Here is a 24,034-nt window from a genome sequence, read left to right as displayed (position 1 = left end):
TACTCTTCACTCCGTGAGCAGAAGGGAAACACAGCTGCATCCAGATGAAAGAGAAAGGAAAGCTTCTTGAGAGCACAAAGAGAAAAGCCCTTGACACTCTGAAGCTCCAAGTACAGATCACTGCCAATTAAAGGCTAAAAATAATCACAAATACCCCAATGTCCCAAAGGATGACCCATCAGCTGGCTCCCAGTGCAAAAATCCAGACCAAAAAGCAACCAGTGGCCTTACACAGCTGAAATCAAATCCCAATAAATTCTAAAAGTTAAGAGGCTGAGCTTACAGGAAGATCAAAAGTCTTAAAACAAAGCAAAGTCTTAAAACATCTTTAAGAGTGAGCTACAGACAGTCCCAAATGATGTCTGCAAGGGTTTGTTGTTAAACACATGTTCCAGCCTGCAGAGCTGCAGCCAGCCCTGCTCGTGATGGAGCAGGGAAAGCTGTGCCACACAGAGGTGTCCCAAAATAGGGAGTCATGGAAAGCCTCAGCAGGCTTCCCACGGGAGCCCTGCAATGGGTACAGCCAAGCTCACAGGGTTGGGTCACATCAAGTTTCTCATCCATCAAAGTTCCCAAATCCCTCTCTCCAGGACTGATCTCCATCCATTCTTTATCCAGCCTGTGTTTGCGCTTGGGATTGTCCCAGCCCACGGCAGGACCTTGCACTTGGCCTTGTTGAACTTCATGAGTTTGGCACAATCCCACCTCTCCAGGTCCCTGTGGATGCCCCATCCCTTCCCTCCAGCATGTGACTGCTCCCCACAGCTCTGTGTCACCAGCAAACTTGCTGAGGGTACCCTCAGTCCCACTGTCCATGTCACCAGCAGAGATCTAAAACAGCACCGGTCCCAGTACCAACCCCTGAGGACACTACTGGTCTCCACTTAGTGTGACCTCCAGCCAGTTATCCACCAAGTGACCACCCAACAGGCTCCAGAGAGATCTCCTGAGCTTCCTCCACCCTTGGACACTCTCCTCCGAGCTGAGCACAGCAGCTGAACAGGCTGGAACTCAGGTCCATGGGATGTACTGTTTGGAGAAAACTCATCCTGACCCCACGAGGAAGTTTCCTCCATGGGTTTGAGAGGCAGAGGGGCTGTGCAGCCCCCGGAGCTCACTCCACCTTGGACCTCCACCAGCAACACGTCCAGATTCAAGCAAACCTACCAGGACAGCAGAACATTCCTTATGGCAAGGGAAGACCGGCTTCTTCTGGCCCCATTTCCTCTGGATCCCTCTGAAAACAGGAGTTTCAGTGCTCTGACTGAGGAACTCCAGGAAGCTGGTGGAGATGGGAGCTGTGGATGTGAGCACCTCACATCCAGAGCTCTGAGAGCTGTGCCCACCCTGTCGGGATGGAGGACGAGCTGCACCACTCTGGGGACAGCACCTGTGGAAGAGCTGAAGCAGCAGGGCAAGGGGTGAAGGTGCCTTTATCCATCCCAGAAATTCCCTTAAAAACCAGTAAGTCCTGGAAGCAGCCACTTTCCCAGCTGTTTCTGCCAAGTGCAGCCACAAAAACATCAGAACATAGTTGGGTTCAGAAGCAATGGCACCCCAGCCTCCTCCTGATCTCCAACCCTTTCTCCAGCTCCAGCGAGGCAGGAGCCAGCACAGCTCTGTTTACTCCTCTTGCTCCTTTGTAGATGGTGTTGGTGTCAGCACAACAGGAAGCTCTTGTTAAATAGTTTGTTACTTAACTGCTGCTGCAGGGCCACCCGGGAGCCCGTGAGTGTTCTGAGAGCCAGGGAGCCTCGCAGCTCAGCTCCAGGGATTTCAGAGCTCTTGGCTCTGCCACCCTTTCCGTGGTGGTTTGGGTGTGCACTGAGCCCCTGGCCCTTCCCACCTGTTACACTGGGATAACTTCCCTGCATCCACCTTCTCCATTTGAGGTCCCCAGAGAGATGTCTGGCTGTTTTTCAGCTTTTGAATGGTGCTGAGAGCTCAGCAAGCCCCCCCCTGCCTGCTTCCAAGCATCTGGAGAGACAAGAACCCAGAACTGAAGGAACTGCTCCACCAGACAGGAACAGCATCCTGTGAAACCCACCCACCCCACCTATGCTGCTGCCTGCACACAGGCTGGGCAATATCCAATGGTCACAAATCCACTGTTTGGATCCCCACAGCCAGCTGGTCCCACAGAGCAGCCCCCAGCCCACCTCCCTGACCCTGCTGTGTCCCTCATCCCCCAAACACAGAGCCAGGCTCATCCATGCGGTGCCACCAGGCTGAGTCATTGATGACATGGCAGACACAGCTCTGTCACCACTGCCACTGCACCAGGAGTGTCTGAAGCACTGACAGTGCTGGCTGCTTTCCCTCTCAGTAAAAAAAAACAGCAGGGTTTCATACTAGTGCCCCAATATTAACAATTAAGAAATCGGTGGGCAGTTTGTCCAAAACATGCTTTTTTTTCCATCCAAAGTCTTTCTTTAAAATAAGACAAGAATAAAGCTGAGGCTAATGTTTCCACCAGAATTTCTTCTAGTGTTCAGAGGCAAAAAAAAAAAAAACCCAACAGAAACAACCAACCCACAAAAACCCTGAACTGTGGCAGCAAAGCGTTTAATCCAACATGATCCCAGCATCCTTGTTCCAAACCTCTCCTCCCTTCCTGGCTTCCCAGCTCTTTACTGAGAACACAGTGAGGAGAGAGGATCACACCCAGCTCCCAGAGCAGTGGGCACAGGGCACTCCTGGCACCTCCAGCCCAGCCAGTGCCCCACAGCCAGGATCTGGCCCTCCCCTTGCATGGCCCCAGGGATTGACACAGCCAACAACGCTCCCAGCACCAGAATTAAAACCATAAATCCACTCTCAGAGCAAACAATCAGACACACCATCACCTCCAGCTGCACTGGTAACACAGAACAAACAAAAATTACTTCAGCCAACGAGACAGGAACGTGCTGAGCCTGCCAGAAGTTACCACTTGCAGGTGCTGCCCTGCTCCCAGCACAGGCCATTACTCAGCCCCAACACCTCAGGGTTTCACCCAGGTATCCATCCACAGCTCTCAGCCACGTCCATAAAAACATCCAAGGCACAAAAACACCAGGATGAAACAAAAATCATTAAAAATAATTTTAAAAATAATAAAGCATTTGGTTTTTTCCCTAGAGTTAAGCTGTGCTGTGAAGAAGATGGATTTTTCTTTCTGGCTTCCTTTTCCTGCTCTCACGTCTATCAAACTTTTCTCTAAATTAGAAATGTTCTCTTGTTACTGGCTATTCCCTTCCCCAGGAGACTGTGAACTCTGGTCAGCTCTAAACCTACAACAAATCAAGCTCCAAATTGTTTCAAAGTTATTTTCTCCCAGCCTCTGAAACCAAATATGGCTTTTTAATGGATTGCTATGAATTTTCAATATTTTTTTTAATGTTTGTGCCACATCATTCCCTCTGTAACAATGAGGAGAGCAGAGTTTCAACAAGGCAGCAGGGAAATACTTTTGTTGAAGGGAGGTTATGCTTCCCACCTCGGAGTCTCCCCCACAAACAAATTCTCACAACACACCAGTAATGACTTGTGTGTGGTTTCACAGAGATCTCTGAAGGACACCAGGTGACATACACACCCATCAGGCTGCCTTAAAAGCAAAATCTCAGCTGTTCCTCAAACTCCAGCCCAAGCTTCCCAGGCTCCTGCAGCCCATGAGCTGGGTGTGCCCATGGACCCTGAGCGAGCACAGTGTCCCCAGTGCAAGGGCTCCTCAAGGGAGTGGAAGCAAAACTGAAACTGTTCTCCAAACACAACAGAATTAAAAGAGAAGTAGAAGATGGGGGCAGACCACCAGTAGCAGAGTTTTCAGTTTCCAACGGAACCACAGGGCACCACTCAAGAGCTGCTGTGAATTCCCTACACTGGTGAGATCCTAACCCAAAAAATTTCCTCCTCTCGAGATGAGCACGGAAGGGCTGCACAAGCCACGTGCCAGAACACCCCTGGAGCAGCAGCTGGAGAACTTCACCCCAAACTCTCACTGCTCACACCCCAGCTCAGGGCGGATGAGGATCCCTGCCTGGCAGCGCTATGTGCGCAGTGTCAGCTTTCCAGCAGCAGGTCAGCAGGAGTCATTTTGCACCCAAAAATATCTGAGGAGGCACCAGGCTCCTCCTCAACCAACAGGAGTGGGACTGTTTGATGAACATTTGCTCCCTGCACACACGAGCAGAAAGAAATCAATGTGCTTTGGACAGTCCAAATGCAGAACTCAGATACGCAACATCCAAATTCAGAACAACCCAGATCTTCATGTTTTTGAAACCACCCTGCAGAGTAAGGGCACTTCTAAATCTCTTAGCAGCCACAAAAAAAACCCTCATGAAGCGCCTCCACTCCTATGAGCTGCCAATTCACTCCCAGCCCAATGCACAATTTCACTCATTTCCTTGGATCCTCATCCAAAGCAGCTACACCTGGATGGAAAATATTAAACTGTGCTCCACCAAGGAGCCGGAAATACCACACTGGAAATTTCAGCAGCGGCACAGGAACCAAGCAAAAAGCTGAAAATACTTCTCTAGGAAAAATAATAACAGTAAATACACACACGCTAAAATAAGACCAGATCTGAAAACTAGTCTGGAAATAACAAACCCAGCCCAAGACAGACAAACCCATCCATGAACCAAGTGCCCAAGAGAGTTGATTCACCTTTTTGGGTTCATCAGGCACAAATTTAAACTGCCAGCTGCAGAATTCAGAACCAGAAAACATACTGAAGCTCTACAAGAAATGACTTGAAAGGAAGCAGCTTTTTGGTTGACTTTACAGACCCCACAAAAGGTCTGCATTTTGTTTTACATCTTTTCTAACGTGACTGTGCCCAACAAAGCCCAAGTTCTTGGCCCTGCCCATCTTGAGACCCATTCCCGTTGTCCCCATGTGGGATCCACTTCATGGAAACAGGAGGAACACCAAGGCACTGCGGGTGGTGGGAGTGCAAAACCCCTGATTGCAGGAGGGAGACAAGGAGCAATTGGTACCTGGTTCCCACCTTACCATCCAGCCCTGCCATGATGCCTCTGGGATGTTACCATCACCTTCCGCTCCAGCATCCCTTCTCCATGACCAGCAACAGCATTCCTTGGGGCTGCTGGGCCAGGAAAAGTTCAGGCATGGAGCTGGAAGATGTCAAGATAAGCAAATGACCCAGCTCTAGCCCACTGCCCCAGTGCTTGTGGCAGTGTCACTCTGGTGTCCCTGCTCACATGAGACAATTTCTGTCTGGGGAACTGCAACTTGCTTTGCTCTTACCGTAAGAGGAAGGGCCCAGGTAGCAGGCAGGTAAGCAGAGCAGGAAAGTTCCTTCTGAACAACAAAGGCACAGGTTTGCTTTCTGCCCGCGCAGCAATTCTGCAGAATCTCTCACCAGTCCAACGCAGAAAAGGCCAATTAGGATGTCAAACTGGTTTCGGTTTTACTAAGCCAGAGTTTGTAGCACTGAAAGAAAGGAAGTTCACTATGGACAAAGCCAAGTCTCTGGCTGGGAGACCTTAAAAGGAGAGCAGAGTCCAGCTCCCAGTGCTTCATCCCTTCCCATCTGCTCCAGCATTTCCGTGGGACACGCGCAGCCACCCCAGCCAGGACGTGACGTTTCTCTTGAGCCCCCGCTCGCCACGGCAGGGGCTGGGCCCACTCAGGCATTTCTCACACAGCCACTGACTCAGCCCAGTGGTCTCAGCCCTCAGCCCCCCCTCCTGCGCCAGGTCCGGCAGCTCTGCCACGGGGTTTTCCATTTAAACGGGACAATGCACCCCCAACGCTACAAGCTCCAGGGAGACACCGGATACTAATTAAATCCGTGCTGCTGCTGGAAAACCGAGCTGCAGAGAGGAACCAGCTGCCTTCCAGAAGTCCACAGCAGTTGGCCAGCAAAAAGGTGTTTACCAGTCCCATGGCTTCCGCTTCTCCTGCTCCCCCATCCATACATTTATGTTTACATTTTCCAACCAGTCCCGTCCTGCTCAGTTCTTGCACAGACTCATTATCACAAGCGTGCTCATCTTGGGAAGGAGCCAGCAAAGATTTCCTTTCTAGTCAAGACTCAACATTGCTTTTAATCCACTCATGCTCAGAGCATAAAGCCCAAGACTCAGCTACTCCACTAACACCAAATCTGAGAAGTTTCAGAGCAGAACAACCCAGGCAGATCTGACTGACACACTGGGAAAGGGCAGGTCTCCAGTGCTCACCTCCTGCAAAACCTGAGCTTTGCTTTCACGCCTGGTAACTCTCTGCAAAACAGGCTTTGCCTGCAAGCAGGTGTCCAAAGCACTCTCTGTATCCCAAATCTGAGTCACATCTGTGCGTGTTCACCCTGGGAAACAGAGAAGCCCAAGGAGAGGTGCTGCTCACACAGCTGCTGAGCACAGAGCCCACAGCACTTCAGGGCAGGCAGCCCTATCCCATACCTCAGCCTCTGCCAATGGATGGATGCTGTGGGACAAATACCCAAAGTCCTGACAGCTCAGGTACCCTTTTACTTCCCTGGGAGGTCCAACAAAGACAGATCCAAGTGTTTGCCTGTCCTGCAGGACCATAGGGATCCAGCCCAAGGGGAGCTGGCTGAAGAGGAATGGGAGCTGCACAAGCACAGCTAGAACAGGCATCACCAAGCCCTCTCCATCCCCAGCTCCACAGAAGCTTCTAGAGCAGATTTAGCTTTGGATTCAGGTGGCAACTCTAAGACCCCCTTGCAAAGCCTTTCTGTGAAAATGATGTGTGTCACAAATACACAAATTCATCACCGCCACATTGCCAGTCTGGCCACGACAGGCGCTGCGCTGGGCCACAAGAACCAGACAAGAAAGCTCTCATCTGTTCAGATGTCAGGTTTCTGAGCAGGCAAGTTCTCCTTCCACCTCCTCCCCTCCCCAGAGCTCGCAGCCTGCTTCACAGTCACCAGGCAGTGGGAAAAAACAGGCTCCTAGACAAATAGATAATTTTCACCCAGCAGCTGGGAACAACAGCTTCCATTTCCATCTGAGGCTGGAACACCTCCTCCTGCGCTGCTGTAGCCTGAAATAAGGTTAAGACCATCTCTACCAGCAAGCTACTTCCCCAGCCCTGTCCCTGAATACTCCCACGCCCTCAAAAGCCAACACTTTTCATAAAAACAAGACGAAGTGCTGCTTGCCTTTCCCTTGATAAGGGATCTTAATGCACTTCCGGCAGCATGCCCGGGAATGGATGTGCAAGAAGCGCTGCCATCAGTTTCCCAGGGAGAACAGGGGAAGGCTCTCTCCCCACCTCCACTGCAGCCAGAGATGTGCTGCACCTTTCCTTTGCAGCCATGGCCACGCAGCTGAGAGCTGCCCTGGCTCCAGAGAGCTCCAGGCACGGCCTGCAGGACATGCCCAGCTGAAGGACAAGGCTTAGGGACAACCTGCTGCAAGAGGATTTGACAGCATGCCCAGAGGAACAGCAGGTATAAATGCAGGCAGCAGCAGGAGGAAACATCAGAGGAACATGCCTCTGGCTCTGAACGGCCCAGCAAAGCACAGAGGGGAATGCTGCAGCAGCTGGGAGGCCACAATGTGCCCACCCAAGAGCTGATCCTGAGCCCACCTGATCAGCATCTCCTGGGGCCAGCGGGACGCATGGAGAACAGCACAGAGCTGACACTGCTGACACACCTCACCAGGGCAGGAGGGGCAGCTGTCTTAGCAAGTGGGCATCCACTTCCCAACGCACTGGAACTGGCTTATTTCCCAGCCTGGTATCCAGGCCACTCTGTACAGCTTGTTGCTAAACTTCAGGGTCTTCCCTCCCTCTGTTGAATTTTCAGTAATACATGAGAGCACACACATGTATTTAAACATTAGTGCCAAATATTTAAACATTAAAAATTGAAAACCCAAAAATTTAAACATTAGTGCCAAGTCAGATGGTTGAAACAGCGAACAAGCAGAGATCTCCAAATCCCAGTCCATGAAATCAGTTCTTCCCACCAAAGCAGGGGGATAGGAAGGTGTCCTGCTCTCCCTGCCCTGGGACAGCCCAAACAACACCACAAGGCCAGTCCATCACAAAGTCTCATCACACACACACTGCTGTGTATGGTGCCATTGCTTCTCTCCAGTGCTCTGAATGCAGCAGGGTCCACACTCTCCACTACAACCCACTGAGAAGGCCCTACAGCAAAAGCTTCCTCCTTTATGCAACCACCGGCCCCTGAGGACACAAACTGAGGCAGGACAGCAGCCATTCACACAGGAGAGAATGCCCCAGGAGGGGCTGCAGTGCCATTGTAACCCTTGCCACAAGCTACAGAGTGAGTCCCCACCTGTGGCAGGCAGCCCTGGACCCTCAGCCATCAGTGCAGCCAGTGCATGACACAACAGCTCCCTGCTGACACAGCTTTATCAGCTCCTTTATCAATTCCCATGCATGGGAAAACTGAGAGCAGCTCTCAGACAGCGAGGAAGGGGACTCCCTGCAGCCCCCAACACCCTGAAGTATGGCCCTCTGTCCCATGGGCTCTCTGGAGAAGCACTGCTCTCCCCAGCCAGCCCTGCCTCCCACCCAGCCCCCTCTCCTCTGGGAGCCACCCCGCTGGTGTCGTGGCATCTCTGGAGGGGGACACTGCCCATGGGATGATCCAACCTTGTCACAGCAGGATGAGCCTCCAGAGGAGCCTCCAGAGCCGTTCTGGCATGCGTGAGTCAGAGGGTCTGAGCACATGGTGGGGTGGGATGTCCCCCACACGCCGTGGGAGAGCTCCTCGTGGGACAGCTCTGCTTCCAGAGCGGGAAACACGCCGGCATCCCACGGGCCAGGAGCAGCAGCAGGGGGGACACGGGATGATGGGGCCACCCAAGCACTGTCACAGGGAGTGCTGTCAACTGGTGGGAGACGTGCAAGAGCAGAGGAAGAACACGACCCATTCGAGGATGTCCTCAGAGATCCCACAGCCTCAAATCCATATGTGCTCCTTCCGGCATTGCCAAGGATCAGTGGAAGGCAGGGAGACAGGATCAACATTTGCTCTCCAAAGGATAAGAGACGTTTCCCAACACCTCTCTCATAACAAAAGCAAATTTCTGGATGCATGTGTCTCCCTTCCCTTCCTTCTCCAAGCCTAAGCTGGGTCTGAAAACCTTTCATCCACCTGGAAGAGACTTCTTCCCCACAGAGGAACTCAACTGAAAACCAGCACAGGCAAGCCCAGCACTCTCCTCCCCACGGAGTGGGAGACCACAGTGACACACTCAGGACTTGTTGCCCCCCACAGCCTTTGGACCAGCTCCTAAATAACCTCAGGAGCAGGAGAAGGGAAGAGACTGCTGCCCTGACTCACACCACAGGCCACCCCACAGCACAAATGGCTGAACACCACTGAGCAGCTCAGGGTATCCCAGCTTGCTCCCAACTTCCAGGGAGTGGGAGATCAAAATTTAGCAGAGCTAGAAGTGGTTCCATTTCCCTTCCCTGCAGCCTCTAATGAGCACAGAATGAGCAAAACCACTCCCTCCACTCTGTCTGCACAGCATCCTCGTGTGCAAGGCACAGGGAGGAAGGGAATCCCAACACACACGAGGCCACACAAGGAATCTGAGGGATACCATCAGCACATTGCACCAGCCTCACAATTCCTGTGCCAGGGACACAGGTGACGTTCACTCTTCTGGAAACCACCATCTCTGGAGGGCAGGACATCCCCACTGCCCAGCTGCTGCATGGCCACAGCAGACTGCCTTGTCGTATCTGAACCACAGCTTTCCAAGCAGCCATGCATGAGAAAACCCCCTCTGTTCCTGGAGAGTCCAGGCCACCAGGGAGAGCAGATGACAGGTGTGGATGCTGCCACTAAATTCTTTACATGACACACAAGGTGGGACACCCCAGAAGAGACCCCATTTGCTCTCCTGTGTTGGCATCCACACCATATGGCTCCTGGGGTTGGACACACACCTCCTTCTCTCCCAGCAGGCTGGGAAACAATCCAAGCAGCAGAGTTAGCCATCTTATCTTCCCAATGTCCCTCGTCACAGGCTCCAGGGGCTTTCCAGACCAAAGCTCCCCCAGCTCTTACACTGCTCCTTGTAGCAGCTGGCTCAGAGTAGGTCACCAAGAAGTGTCATTACAGAAGAGGGAACTGAGGCACAACACTGTCACATGTCACACAGAAAGCAGTGGCAGAAGAGGCAGAAAAGCCCAGTCCCCAAAGGCTGCTGTGCCCTCTAAGGCCACCAGCAGGGATGGTGGTCCTGACCACAGGTGTCTTCTCCAGGCAGGGCAGTAACCTGGCACACAGCAGTGACCTGGCACAGGGCAGTGACCCGGCACGTCCCCAGGAGTGGGTCAGAGGCCTGACCTGGAGATTGCCAGATTGGTTTCAGATTTGTTTCCTGGTTCACATTTCCAGGAGGTGGATGGAGCAGATGCCTGCAGCCAGCAATTCCCTCCTCCTCCTCCTCCTGACCTGTGCCACTCCAGGCAAACTCTTAAGAGTGGCTGCCCTCCTGCCAGGGGATAGGCGGACACCACCCAGCTCTGCCACCCCAGGGCTGTCACCATAGAGGTCTGGGAAAGGAGGGACGCCCAATGCAACAGCTTGGGAGGGTGAGCTGTTCTGTGCCCTCCAGAACCAAGTGCAGAGCCAGGGAGGCACTGGGAGCATCCAAAAGCTCAGCCAGAAGAAGGTGCCACCCATCAGTCTAGCAGCTCCAAGCAGCCCCAGTGAGGGGCTGGGAATTCTGTGTGGCAAAGCAACCAACTCCTGACAGGAGAGCCAAAGCTCACCTGGGTGGCTTTGAGAAACCAGAGAACCTGTCACCTTCATCAACACAGGCTGGATATCAGGAGGAATTTCTTCTTAAAAAGGGTTGTTAAACATTGCAAGGGGCTGTCAGGGAGATGGTGAAGTCACCACCCCTGAAGGTGTTTGAGGAAAGACTGGACATGGCACTCAGTGCTCTGGGCTGAGTGACAATGTGGGGATCGATCACAGGCTGGACTCGATCTTGGGGGTCTTTTCCAGCCTAAAGGATTCTGGGATTCTGTGATCACTTCCCATGGGCAAGAGCTGTGACACAGATTTGCCCAGTACCTCAAGCAACAGGGCTCCTTCCCAGCCCTGCCTGGGACCAGGGGAGGAAGAGGTAGAGACAACACGCAGCACTGGAGGAATGAAAACCACAGTTTCATCTCCCACCTCCAAGATGTGGGATAGCTACTCATCCCACAAGGAATGGGGGCAAGGGGCGAGCTGAGTACTCTGGAAGCTGTTTTTAATGAGCCATGCACACACCAGCTACAGTTTCAAGGGGGAAACAGACCCACAAAGAGTCCAACTCAGGAGATGCGGAACAATTCCAGCCTGGCTGCCAAAGGCCTGAGCTGTGTGTGCCAGCAGGGTTCCCTGCTCCTCAGCCATCTGGGGACTGTCACTCTGCACAGATCTGCTTGGCCTCCTGTCATGTGTAGCACTCCCAACCCTTTTTCTGTCAGCAGGATCTGGGTTGGCAGAAACACTTTTAATTGTAGGATTTTTTTTTCCCTTAACCCATATCCTCTTGACAGAACCAGGTTAGGAAGCAGCTGCACTGGCAGATCTGGGGTGGCCTTTTGCAAGGCAAGGCAGGGAGAAAAAAAGGGGTACCTGGATCCAGTTATCCCTTCAATCACCAAACTACAGTTAATCACAACTTCCCCACCTCTCCTAAGGTCACACAGAAAGGGGGAGCATCTGCTCAGCTCTGTCTCAGCCCAGTCCCTTTGCTCCAGAGCAGGTCCCTTGTCCTGGAGAGTCCCAGAGCAGGGTGGGCGGAAGGGATGTCATTCCCACTGGTGACAAGGGCTGTTTCCATTTCTGGGTGGCAGAGCTGCAACTCTGCCAAGCTGAGCTGTCCCACATTTTTCCCTCTGCTTTCCTCCCAAGACTGCTCCAAGCCCTACACATTTCCCCTCAAATCACTGCCAAACCATACAGAGCTGGGGGGGACAAGAGGGGGAGGGAAGGGTAAGCATCCAGTGGGGCTAAATGGGAAACCTCTCCCCAAAGAACTGTTAAATTCTGTGTGCTGAGACACCAAAACCACTTCCCTGCTGCAGAGGAGCAGGAGCTGACTTGCTGCTGCCCTGGCTCCCAGCTCTCCTCCCCAGCAGGGACAGTCACCCAGCAGGGACAGCATCCCAGGGCCACAGGCAGGACCCACAGCCCAGACCACGAGGAGGAAAGAGCAGCACCATGCAATTAATCTTTCCTGCGGAATAACTGGGGCAGAGGGATGCTCTGTGGCATGACAACATCCATCAGCTTCCCTGCAAGAGCCAGCAGCATCTTCAGGGAAGCAGCAAGTGATCCACGAGGCGTTCATCCTCCCACCCCCTCTACTACAGGACCACCAGCAGCTCAGTCCATTACAGCTCTCCTTGCAACCTCTCAAAGGTATGGCAGCGACCTGCTTATTTCACAGATGGGCATGGAAGCATCTGTGACCTCAGAGAAAAAAGAGGATAGAGAACAGAGATTCCCAACTAACTGGAGACTAACTGGGACAAATTCCTAAGGCCCAGCAAGCACCCCAGTCTGCTGGCTTGCAGGGAGGGATAAGTTCCAAAACAGAGGGACCAAAGACCTACATCTCATTGCTGGTCACACCACAAGCTGTGCAGGATCTTTGCACTCCTCCATCCCTCACACAGAGGATCAGCCTCACAACCCTTTATTAAGCATTGGGACAGCTTTGTGGATTAAGTATTTGGTTTGATCCACCAACTTCCACATCAGGAAGGCACATTCCAAAGGTTTTTTTCTCCTCTTCCCTCATCCCCCACCTGTGTATTTTGCAGGGGATGAGAAGGCCAGGACTGAAACAGGAAGAGCACAGGACTGACTACAGCTGAAGACGTGGTGCTGTGCACTGGGAAAGGAATCTTTCAAGAGGTTTGTCCCAAAGGCTCTCTCAAACAGTTACATCCAGTGCAACCTTGCTGGTTCCTCCCTTCCCCTTACCTGCTTCTTTCAACCCTACACAAAGGGCTTAATTTATAAAATCAGAGGGATCATTCCAATGAAGGAACATGTAGGATACACCCCCAGGAGGACCCATTTCATCTTGCTGCTATTAATACCTGGAACATTATTTGCATGAACAGACTGTCCTTTCTCCCTCATTTCTGGGCTCTCACTTCTCTGGTTTGTCCCAGAAATCCCAGCCAACACACGTTCACCCTTCTCTAGTACACACTTCCATCCAAAACCCCAAATTCTGATTTTTTTTTTTGAGTTAAACTCATGTTTCTAGTCTACATCACCTCTTTCAACCCCTGCAGACAGGATACAGCTCCCCTGGCTCCTTCATTCCTTAGGCAGCCAATTTGTGGGCCTAAACCCATCAACTCTCATTATGGAAAGAGACCAAGACTTCCCACAGCTGCCCAGCATCCCACTATCCTCCAAGCTGGATGGGGCTCTCACTCCTCTTCGCTTCCCCAGCACCAAAGCTGTGACTAAGAGCCAGAGCCATGCTCCGGCTGGGCTTGGCTCTCCTTAGCACAGCTTCAGGCTGGGCCCAAAGACTGCTTGCAAGCCCTTTGCCACACTGGCACAAAGAAGTTCCCAACCTTTCAGAGCTGTGCTGAGCTCTGGCCACAGAGCCCAGGCAAAGCCTTCCCCTTGCAAACAGCCTCACATGCCTTTGGTTTTGCTTCAAGAGGAAACATGTTTTCTCTGTATCGAGGCGTAAAACAGTCAAACCCAGCCAAAACCATCCAATCAACAGCACAAAGCACAACAAGTCAGGGCAGAGGGTTACAGTGGAGCTAAGGAAGCCCAGACTTCCCAGGCAGACCCAGAATTCCTCACCTGCCGTGTGCAGAGAGGGGCTGGGAAGAGGATCAGGCTGCTCTCAATCACTGTGTCCTCACACATCACAACCAACCCATGCAGCCTGAGATGCCACCAAACCCTGACCTGAATTCTGACATCCACCAGCACACAGCCCCGTTCAGCTGCTCTCCCAGAAACGTGGCACAAGCTCAGCACTGAACCAGCTTTACCTGGTTGTTTGGGGCACCCTGTGAGAAGGATCACACAGAAAGGTGAAGGATCACACTGAAAGGTGAGGAGAAGCCATGAGCACCTCATCAAGCCAGCCCAGGGAATGGGAAATCCTGCCATTAGCAGGATCCACTGCAGAGGATTTCACCGCTGATGAACCCTTGCCACCACAGACCACAGAGAAAGCAAAAGCAGCAGGGCATTTCTTTTCTGATAAGCTGCTTTTATCAGGAAGTTCAGCCTGGCTGCCCACACCAGCCCCAGCTGGAGAGCAGCTCCCAGCCTATGCCTTTAAATCCCCTTGGCAGCGCAGGACTGGGGCTGAGGGAGCAGACACGCCCTGTGCTCCAGCGCTGGAGCACACAAACATTTCCTCCCAGCCATTCCACACTGCGGCTCAGCCAGAGCTGCCTCCTACCTGCCAGGGCTGTGCCAGAGGGAACACAGGCTGTGCCACACACACCTGGACATGCACAGACTTAAACTCATTTCCTGAATCCCTCCTGCTTCCCCCCCAGCACTGGACATTCTTCCCTCAAACTTCTTCCTTAAGGCAAATATTTGGAGTCTAACAGGCATTCCTCATGGAAGGCACAAGTTAAATATTGGCCCTAAAACAACAACAAGTGCCTTTCAATGATTCTGGCTGGAGAAGCACCGCTCTGGACTTTGATTTCTGGCTCTGAACAAAAATAGGAGGAAAGCACTGAGCGTTACACTCTTCTCCTGGGAGAAGTCAGATTTCAGGCTCTGCAAGTCCCCTGCCAGGACCACAACCAGCAGTGGGAACTGTCCCTGCTCGTGCTTTCTCACACCTCGGGTGTCTGCTGTCACCCAGCCAAGGCTGCTGCAGTGCATCCTCTGCACCGGGCACAGGACCAGTCTGAGTCTCATTTCCGAGTCTGTGATTATATATCCTCAGAGAGACACTGGAGGAGACCTGCTGGGAACCATGGGTGCCATCCAGGGCAGCATCCAGCACACCTTGTACTCCCTGCCTCTGGCTGCACCACCAGCATTCCCAAAGGTGCCCACCTCTCCATCCAGCTGTGCCCAGCTCCTCAGTGCAGAGGATGCTCCAGGCTGTTCCTGCTCTGCAAGCAGCCCAGCCCCCGACAGACGTGCTGGCTCCTGTAAGAAAACATCCCAGTAAGGCAGGAGAGCAGTCAGAGATGGCAGCACAGTAAAAGGGAGAGGGAAGGGTGAGGAGGAAAAAGAAACCTACACTGAGGTCAGTACGTCAGAAGCCTGGCAGCACTCAGCTCCTGGGATGTCATGGGCACTTTCCACATGAATCAGGAGAGCAGAGGTGCTGTCGTGACTCTGCAGTCAGAGCCCTGCAGAACCAGGTTTGTTGCACCCCAGAGCAGCTCTGTGATGTCCAAATGCTGCTGATGATCCAAGCCCAAGCAGAGGGGCTGTTCCATCACCCCCACTGCAGGCAGATCCCAAAGAGCCCCTGCCAAAACAACCCCAAACCAGAGTCTGCTCCAACACCAGGGGTCTGCCCACTGCTTCTCCAGAAAGCACCTCAACAGTTACCCTGAGAAAGGTTACATGGCACAGATGCGGTACACACCAACTCACACTCGCAGGGTTTGTTCTATCCTGCTCAATTCAGCATGGGGTGTGTTAAATGAGCTTCCCTTTTGCTTTCCTGTGGACCCTGTAAGCCCAGGAGCACCTTGTTCAGCTCTGCCCACTCTGAGCACACCTGGGAGGCAGGAGAAGGACTGAGCAGTGGAGAGCTGTTCCCTGGCAACATCCCCCGTGGTTGTGGCAGATGGAGAGTTCTGACGGTCTGCTATGCTGGAATTCCTCTCTAATTCCTTCTCAAGACACTTATGATGGCCCTTCAAGCTGGGGAATCTGCTGGGGGCTCTGGCAACCTCTCAGTGAGATCTCCTGATGAGGCAGACACCTCTCTGAAAAGTGTGGGTTTAAAACCAGCTGCGAGTCACCCTGGAGGAAATGTTAAAGCTCCGAGCACTTCCTACTCCCTCCCCAGCCACCAAAGCCCATGGAGGTACGAGCTCCAGCAAGTTTGAGCAGGAATTCCCAAGGCTCAAGGCAGAGACCAGCCTGTACCTGTCAGCACCAACACCTCCTCATCCCACAGTACAATGACCCTGCACTGCCAGAGCCGACTGCAGCTCTTCAGCTCCTGGCTCCGAGCAGCCCCTTCCAGCACAGGGACCCCACCTCAGCTCCCAGCACCTGAATCCTTCCTTAATATTCCTTGTACCTGGCAACACCAAAGCCAGACTTTGACTGAAAGTGGCATTGCCTTTGGGATGAGAGGAATCGGCAGGGCTGGGGGCGAGGGGATTCCAGAAAAGCCTCAGCTTGCCCCTCGCCCACACACACGGCACAGAAGTTGCTGGAAAGCACCATCCTCTCCCCACATCAAACCAGGGAAACCAAGCAGAGCATAAACTTCATCACTGCCAACAGTCCCTGCTAAAAAAAAGGATAAGAGAAAGGGTTTTTTGCTTTATTGTTTGTACCTCGGTGCTACCTCAAAAGCAGCAAGATTTTTTTACCTGAAAACATTGGGCAAGGACAGAATCTGCAAGAATGGAGCTTTTGTAGCACAAACACAGCTCTGTTTGGTTTTAAATAAGATTTCCACTGACCTTTTTGAGCCCATCGTTCAGCCACCCACACCCAAGCAGCCCCTCTTAGCAAGACTCTGCAGCCCCCAGCCTGGGAAGGCAAATAAACCCCCAGAGACTTGGCTGTGCTCCCAGGGAACCCCCACACCCCTCCCAGCACCACTCCTGCTGCACAAACTGCTCAGCTGAAGGGCTGCAAAGCTCTTCCAAAGGAAAGCTGCACAAAATCTAAGTTCAAGCTCAACCTTAACCCCTGTTTATTAACTTAAGAACATCCCTCTCAGGGTGACAAAGCCCGTGCATCACCTGCCAACCGTCTCAATCACACTGGGAAAGCAAAGGCCAGGCCTGCCTCATTAAAAAGCATTACATAACATTAAGTAACAAAGGGCTACAGGACATTCTTTGCTTGGTGGACATGTAAAAATGAATGACTCAAAAATTAATGCTCCTTTCCTCCAGGCGACAGTTGTCTCCAGCACCCTGAGAGGCCAACGAGCACCTTATTTCCAAGGCAACAGTGTCCTGGCTCATCCCAAATCCTGCTCTCACATCCAACTTATTGCCACCCCTGCCCTGCAGACACTAAACACACAACACTGCCCAGCTCTCGTTCAGAGCATGGTCCCCAGGCACCAGTGGATGTTTCTGCTGCCTGTGGCACAGGGACCCTTCCCCAGCCTGGGGTCAGCTGGACCTCGCTGGGCAGGACTTTGGGCTTCCCCCTTGTCACCATCTCAGTGCAAGCTTTTCACAGACAGGAGTGTGAGAGCACCTGGTTTCATTGTCACCACAAGGCCTCGAGACCCGTGTTTCCTACAAGTGAGGATGATTCTGCTGCAATGTTTCAAGTGCCAGGGGTTTGATGCAGTGGGAAGGCAGGTGACAGCAGGGCAGTGCTTGGAAAGGCCACTGCCACCAACCTCCCAGCAGAACACAGACTCCATAGCACTGGGAGATCTTCCTGGAGACACACTGAACTTCTATCCACCATCTCGCTGGAGCCAAAGAAGCCAATTTAAAGTCCTTATAGAACTAATTTAATTCCTCTACTGCAGAAGCAAACTCTCCTTACTGTGGGCGGTGGATGAAACCAGAGACTTCTTGCTCCACGTAGCATTTTGAAACACCCTGCAAAGCCTTAGCTAGAAGTTTCAGCTTACCTGAAGAGCCATTTCCTACACCACACAGGGCTCATGGTGGGTGCTGATCTGCTGCTGCCACGCTCTGAACGCAGCGAGCGGAAGGCAGAGGGACGCCCTGTGGTTTTACAGCCACTGCACCACCCTCCCTCCTGCCCCCACCGGGTTGGGGGGCCTGTGAGCGGGGGTCACAGCTCTCAGCACCACAGGTGTCACCCAGGAACCTCACAGGGTAGGACAGACAAGGCAGGGGTGTGCTGAAATACTTCAGAATGGAATCACAGAATGGTTTGGGTTGGAAGGGAGCCTAGAGCTCATCCAGTTCCACCCCCTGCCATGAGCAGGGATGCTTTGAACTAGTCCAGGGTGATCCTTTGATCCAACCTGGCCTTGGAACTTTCAGGGACAGGGCAGCCACAGCTGCTCTGGGTAACCTGTGCCAGGGCCTAATCACTGCCACAACCAGGAATTTCTTCCCAATATCCATCTAACTCTGCCCTCTGCCAGGGGAAGCCATTCCTCCTTGTCCTGTCACTCCAGTTCCTGACGCACAGGCTGCTTTTTCAAAGCCAGTTATTAGAAATAATGCATCAATGTAACATGCAAGGGAGGGGCTGCCCACAGGAAGGGCTGCAGGGCTACAGCCTGGGCAGGAATTTAGAATTCTTCAGGAGGAGGAAGGCAGCTGGCGTGAATCAGAGAGCCTGACAGAGGACCCTGATGCTCCACACTCAGCTGCCCCAGTAAAAAATCACTTTTTTACCTCCCTCACAACCAAAGCTGTTGCTCCTCTACAGCAACGAATCTACCAGAGACAGCAACTGCCAGCAGGAAGTAGAAACAGCTTCTCACGAAACCCCAAAACTATTCACACAGCTTTTCTAACAGGAAGATGACTTGTTCTCCAGCAGAATCCCAGAGCTGCGGGGACCTGCTCTCCCTCTCTGCCCTCCCAGCTCACAGGTAGATCTGGACCGAAGCAGACTCCAGGTCACACCATGTCTGGCCAAGGAAGGAGGCTCAGGTTCACAGCTTCTCATTGCACCCACAAGGAGCCACGTCTGCCCAGTCAGAGCCCAATGACAGGGCTGTGGGCAGAGCTGTTCCCACAGGCTCTCAGCTTTTTAGCCGTGGCAAGCCCACAAAGGAAGCTCCCGTGCTGGCACCCAAGTCTGTCCCTGCTCAGCAGCACTGCAAGGGAAGAGGGTTTGACTCCTCCAACTGCAGCAGGAAGTCCCAGGAGCAGCACAGGGCAAACCAGGCCACTGCCCTCTGGTACCAAACCCCACAGTGCCAGCCCTGCAGAACCAGGGGAGGGTCTCCTCCCCAACCCCCGGGGCTGCAGCTCTCCTGCACACCCCACAACAGCACATCAGGGGTTGCTGCTCACCCGAGGCTTCCCTCACCCCTCCCACCAAGCCTTTAGTGCCTGTGGAGCTGCAGTTCCTGTCAGAAGGCAGGGATAAACAGCTTCCTACCCACCCTGGCTTGCACAGGGCCTGGGCCTTGCAGCAGTGCCCCAGATCAACCTGGGGGGAACCAGCCAAGCACATGAGTGCTCCTCCAGCAGAGCTCATTTCAGCTCCTCCTAGCTAGGAAAACAACGGGGAGGGGGGTGGGCAGGGGGAGACAGCTCCAGAGCACAGCCAGGCCCAAGTCCAGCAGAGATGTTTATTGGCAGCTGCTCTCAGACGTTGTGTCTTCCAGCCCAGTGGGGCTGGAGGGGGGAGGAAACACTGATTGTCCACCAGCACAACCCTCGTGTCATTCCCATTGATCCGCTGAGTCACTCCCGTATTAACAGTTTTGACAACAGCCGGGCTGCACAGGAGCTCTGACACAGAATACAAAACGAGGGGCACTGTGAAGCTGCTCGGGAGAGCGGCACCCAGGAACCTGCTGAGCTGCCAGGGCCCGCTCCCCGCGCTCAGGAGCTGCACCCAGAGCACCACACACACCACGCTGCAAGGGCAGAGCACACAGCTCCATCCAGCGTGCCCAGGGAAGCTGCTGGACACCAGGTCTGCCCTGCAAAGCACCACCAGCTGCACCCTGTGGATGCAGGGGCAAAGCAGAGCAGCTGCTGCTTTGGCAAAGGAGCGACACAAGTGATTTTTAAGTGATTTATAAGGCCTTACAGAGCTGTCAGCTAATAAGGAGGAGATCAAACCCTAAGGCACAAGAGGGCAACCTCTCCAGGCTGAGGGATCTGAGCCACCCCCAGATCTCATGTTCCCAGACCTGAGCATGCTGGTGTTGGACCAGTCAGCACCACAATCCTCCCAGCACCCCAAAGCTGCTCAGGAGCGATAAAACACTGACCAAACAACGTCCCTATCTGCAACATACCAAATTAAAACAAAACCAACAAATCTTTGGCAAGTTCCTCACAGCAGCCAAGCCTATCCTGCCACGGCAAAGGCTCCCCATGGAGGCCTCCTGCCCTAATTTGCAGCAATTCTTTGTCAGACCACTGGCAAACACCAAACGTTTGCTCCAATCTGTTACATAAGGCCCAATTTTTAAACCTGTGTGCTGGCCTGGGGAGATGGGGGCACACTGTGTGTGGCAGCCTGACAGGGCAGCCTGGCTGGCAGGTGAACTCACACACTCCTCAGAATGCACTTCCACACCTCCAACCACTTGTTGTTTGGAAGGAAAACAAATAGATTAGTTAAGGAGGCAACTTCCAAAGGTTTTACACACCTTTCAACCCGGGTCCAGGCTAACTCGAACTGTTTGGAACGGACTGATATAATGGCAACTCAAAAGGGGTTTGTGAAACTTTGCTTTTTAACTTTTAAATATACCAAAGACGGCAAATCTTCATGTTGCCCAGTGCACAAAAGAAAAGACACCTTCCTGACCATCCCCACAACTTCCCGTTGTTTGCTCCCCGAGAGGCAGACCCAGCTCCCTCCTGCCAGCCAGCGACAGGAGGCACGGGCCTCCCCGGCAGGGCTGCTCCTCATTTGCAAACCTCAGAACAGCTCAAGTCGGCTCCTGTCTGCTGGGGGCAGGAGGGGGAGGGCACTTTTCCCTTTCTCACATTCATCCTCACCCGCTTCGCTGAAGGAAAAAAAGCCGTTTTAAATACCAGGTTCAGCGCGGTCCTTTCCCCAAATAAACACTTCCCAACCCCTCTGGAGAGAGGAAAGCCACATACAAAGGAGCCAACATCCTGCGAGGCTGGGGCAGGCCGGGGCAGGGTGAGGCCGAGGGGACACGGCGGGGACCATCCGACCCCATCCCCGCCGCCCACCCGGCCTCGGGGGCACCGCGGGGCTCGCACCCCTTCCCCGGGGCCACAAAACAGGCACGGCCGGGAGGGGACGGGGCGAGGCGGCCCTGGGCCCTCAGACCCCGGCCCAGCCTGACCCCAACGCGACCCCAAAGCCTCCCCCAGCCCCCGATCCCAACCTGCCCCCCACAGCCCCCCACCCTCCCCCGGCCCAGACCGACCCCCCCTCAGCCCCACCACCCGGCGACCTCCCCAGGCCAAGCCGGGGCCTCTTCCGGCACCCCCGCGACCCCCACAGCCCCTTCCCCTCTCCGGGCCCCTCCCGCCGCTCAACCCCCCCCCGCCGCCGCCCCGGCCCCGCCGCCCCCGCCCGCGGCGCCGCCCGGCCCGGCCGCCCCTCCCCGGTGCCTGCCGAGCGGAGCCGAGGCCGCAGGGCCCCCGCCGTCCCCCGGTGCTCCCCCGGTGTTACCTCGGCGGTCCCTCAGCGCCGGGCGGCGGCGCCGCTGCCCCGCGGCCGCTCCCCCATGGCGGCGCCCCCGGCCCGGCCCCGCTCGCCTCCCCTCCGCCGCTGCGCCAACGGCGTACGGCCCGCGCTGCGCCAACGGCGTACGAGCCGCGCCGCGCTCGTGCGCACCCGCGCGCCGGCGGCGCAACCGCGCTTCGTGAATACGGGCCGCGGGGCGGAGCGCGGCGCAAGCGCAGCGGGCGCGAGGGTGGCGGCGCAGCGGCGCTGGCGTAGGGCGCGTTCGGGAATAGCGGCCGGCAGGCGGCGGCGCGGCTTTGCGGCAGCGCCGCGCGCTTTACGGCAGCTCCGGTTAACCCCGCGCTGCCTGGCGCCGCTGTCGGGACAGGCGCCGCTGTCGCGACAGGGCCCGCGCTGCCTCAGCGCCCTGCGGGGCTGCAGGCCGCGGCTCTCACACCGGGAGCGCACCGCGCTGTAGGGTGCCCTGTAGGGTCCCACCTCACTGATGGATGTGGCTCCGGTGTGGGTTATCGCGCCGCTGTCGCGACTTGGATGCCACCGTCCTCCGGGTGGGCACGGGCCTGTTGCAGGGAACAGCGTGGGGGGTGTGGAGCCAGTTACAGGGGACAGGCCCTAAGATGTGAGTGAGCGCCGCACCGGAGTACAGCCCTGTCTTGGGGTAAAGCAGCTGTTTTGGGGTACAGCCCCTGTTTTGGGGTACAGCCCTGTGTTGGGGTACATCCTTTAATTGGGGTAAAGCCCTTGTTTTGGGGTACAGCCCTGTTTTGGGGTACAGCCCCTGTTTTGGGGTACAGCCCTTGTTTTGGGGTACAGCCCCTGTTTTGGGGTACAGCCCCTTTTGGGGGCACAGTGCTCTCATCCCCACATCCATGTGCACTCCAGGCCCTCTGGGGCAACCTCGGGACGGGGACTGGGGGCCCGCAGAGGGGGCTCAGCTGTGGCACCCCCTCCAGTGGGGACAGGGGGAAGTCGGGGTGGGATTTTACAGGCATTGTCACCTTTTTGGGGACATCAGCCCCGAGCAAAGCCACTCTGGGGGAAACAGCCACTGCCCTCCCACTGCCTTGCAGGGAACAGAGCTCCAGGATTGTGGCATCTACTGGGACAGTGTGGAGGGTTTAGTTTGAACTGGGCAGAAATACAAATTTTGTGTAGTGGTTTTGGTTTGCTAATTTGAGATTTTTCTTTTTTTTTTTTTTTTTTTTGAGATCACCTGCTGTGAGGTGTCCTGAGCAGGGACACAGACCCCACTGCCACCTCCTAAAGCCTTTCATTTTCTTCTCATTGCTCACCTGGGGACAAACACTGCATCCGCAAAGGAGGGCACAGCCAGAGGATCATTTCTTTCTCACCCCTTTTTTCTCAACCCCCCAAGTCTGAGGCTTTCAGGGTAAGGCTAGAGGAAGGGGACACCCCTGCACGACCCTGCTGGTCACATCTTCACCACAGCATGGAGCAGATGCACCCCAAAAGTATTTTGGGGCAATGGGCAAATGAATTTGTGTGGGTTTGGGGGACAATCAGGTCCAGCCACCAGCATCACCCCAAGTACCCATTTCAGCATTTCCAACTGCTTCAGTTGGTTCTTTCTCCTGTCGCAGAAATGTTCCAGAGAAAAGCTCTCCCCACATTGGCTGGAGGACTTTTCCCTGTGGGTGTTTGCTCCTACAAAAAAAGCTGATTTTAGAGCATCAGGAAAATTCTGAACGTGCGAATTCCAGCTGCTCCCGTCCTGTTCCTGTGTTGTGGCCTGGCCCAGGAGGGTGCTGAGGTGCTGTGACACATGTCCTGCCCCTGGGGAGGATAAAATCACCCCCGGAGAGGATAAAATCACCCCTTGAGAGGATAATATCACCCCTGAGGAAGATAAAATCACTCCTGGAGAGGATAAAATCCCCCTGCAACCCTCCCTTTCCTATTTGCCCCATCCCACCCCCTCCCCCTCTGCAATTCTGTGGTGATTTCACACACTTTGAGAACTCACAAGTTGTTCAGGTGTTTGGCTGGAGAATTGAACCACCCTCTGGAGGGAAGAAAGGAGTTTGGATTTTATTTCAAAGCAGATCTTCAGTGGTGAGCACACGATGTGCCAAAGGCCTGCAGAGACACGAGCAGCTCATGCCACAGAACCAGCATGGGGACAAGAAAAGCCAGGGAATTTCTGTCAGGAAAGCATCCAGCCAGGAGCCCTGTCCCTCTCCTGTGGGCATGAGACACTTTGGGCTCGTTCACAAGCAGACAACACAAAGGGACCACTGTGACTGCATGGGAGAACAGGAGAATGAGCTGGTCCAGGGCAGGTGGGCAGCACCTTCCCAGCTGGAACTGCAGAGTGATAGAAACACAGCAAGAATCAGAGAAAAGGAAAATCCAGGCCCTCACAGTGTCCCTCACACCCTGATGCACAATCCAGAGCTTTTTGGGAGCTCCTCAGGGTAGGGGGCCAAGCTTGGCTGCACAACCACCCCCATTCCTGACAAACCCTGCCCGGTCCTCCTGCAGCAGAGGCAAAAAAAAAAAAAAACCCAAAAAACTCATTCC

At 54.2% G+C, this 24,034-nt stretch overlaps 1 protein-coding gene across 3 annotated transcripts in view; it reads right to left on the bottom strand.

Annotated features, from left to right (window-relative positions):
* CSNK1G2 (casein kinase 1 gamma 2) overlaps nucleotides 1–21,574 on the bottom strand; it is a 41,743-nt gene extending 20,169 nt beyond the window's left edge. For 2 of the 3 annotated variants that reach the window (XM_053999721.1, XM_053999719.1), the window contains exon 1: nucleotides 21,479–21,574. The gene's annotated coding sequence lies outside the window, so the exon portion shown is untranslated. Of the gene's footprint in view, nucleotides 1–5,259; nucleotides 5,446–21,478 lie in introns of all 3 variants that reach the window. The other variant, XM_053999720.1, reaches the window with a different exon arrangement.
* Between the last annotated feature and the right edge of the window lie 2,460 nt (nucleotides 21,575–24,034).

This window comes from Vidua macroura, chromosome 26 (genome assembly GCF_024509145.1).
Source record: "Vidua macroura isolate BioBank_ID:100142 chromosome 26, ASM2450914v1, whole genome shotgun sequence".
NCBI classification, from domain to species: Eukaryota; Metazoa; Chordata; class Aves; order Passeriformes; family Viduidae; genus Vidua; species Vidua macroura.
The sequence above is the reverse complement of the archived record's forward strand: the minus strand, read 5'-3'. Positions and strand labels throughout refer to the sequence as shown.